The sequence below is a fragment of the Nicotiana tabacum genome, chromosome 24, assembly GCF_000715075.1.
Source record: "Nicotiana tabacum cultivar K326 chromosome 24, ASM71507v2, whole genome shotgun sequence".
Classification (NCBI taxonomy): domain Eukaryota; kingdom Viridiplantae; phylum Streptophyta; class Magnoliopsida; order Solanales; family Solanaceae; genus Nicotiana; species Nicotiana tabacum.
This window is the reverse complement of record NC_134103.1, coordinates 23,639,653-23,640,831: the sequence shown is the minus strand read 5'-3', so window position 1 is coordinate 23,640,831 and position 1,179 is coordinate 23,639,653. Positions and strand designations below refer to the sequence as shown.

General features: G+C 42.8%; 1 non-coding gene across 1 annotated transcript; it reads right to left on the bottom strand.

Annotated features, from left to right (window-relative positions):
* Nucleotides 1-481: 481 nt before the first annotated feature.
* LOC142178655 (small nucleolar RNA R71) lies at nucleotides 482-588 on the bottom strand. Its single transcript, XR_012706925.1, has one exon. It is a non-coding gene; the product is annotated as a small nucleolar RNA R71 (small nucleolar RNA).
* Nucleotides 589-1,179: the final 591 nt, after the last annotated feature.

The window sequence follows — 1,179 nt, the reverse complement described above, 5'->3', positions numbered from 1 at the left end:
ACAGAACTCAACAGAACGAATCGAACTAGACATGGATGACGTAATAGAAAATCCAAATAACAGAAATAATGCGAATGACCCGAACAATTAGGGTGTGGCGCCTCTTGTGCCAGAAGCAGCCTTGTATGATTGCACACAACCCACCGCCAAAAATCTGGCAACCGCAATTGCAGTCCCTCAAATACAAGCGAAATCATTTCAAATTACAAACAACATGCTATATTTGTTGTAGAACAAGGGACTATTTTCAGGGTCTTACATTGAAGATCCTCAGCAGCATCTAAAAAATTTCATGTCGATATGTGTCACACAAAGGCAACCTAATGTGACACCGGAAGCAATAAAGTTGTTATTGTTTCCATTCTCGGTTACGGGGGAGGCTCAGATGTGGCTTAATTCACTCCCCATAAACTCCATCACTATTTGGGAGGAATTAGTCAAGCAATTTGTAAACAAGTTCTACCCACCCAATAAGACTGCCAAACAAATTGATGAGATATTGAGCTTCAGGCAGAGACCAACAGAAACACTACAAGAAATGTGGGAGAGGTTCAAGGGTATGCTGGTTAAGTGTCCACATCATGGCATTCCAGAGCAAATGTTGGGGCAGAGGTTCTACATGGGATTGGCGGACAGCTTAAAGGCCAATGTTGATGCTTCAGTGGGTGGAGCATTTTTGAGCAAATCATTCAGAGAATGCAAGATCTTACTCGATAAAATGGCTCAAAACTCAGGATGGATGACAAGAGACTCTACAATTACTCGTGTAGTTCACTAGGTGGCTTTGGATCCAAACAACTTTATAGCCGAAAATATGGGCACTCTAATGACACAAATGAGTATCCTCACCAAGAAGATCGATGAATCAGGCAGAAGCAGCAGGTACACATAGTTGATGTGACTAATGGGGGCTTATGTACACCATGCATTAACCAACCATATGCATGCTCGTGGAGTGCGGAAGGTGACAACCAGCACTATCAGGAAGATATGAACTATGTGGCCAACTATAGAGGATAGAGGCAAGGTGATCAGAATTGGAGACAACAGAATCAACAATATAGACCAGCACAGCAGCAGTACAATAACATCAACAATCGTGGAGCTATGTGACCATAGGGTCAAGTGGTGCCTTACCAAAGGCAACAAGGTTACAACCAGCAAAATCAGCAGTTGGCT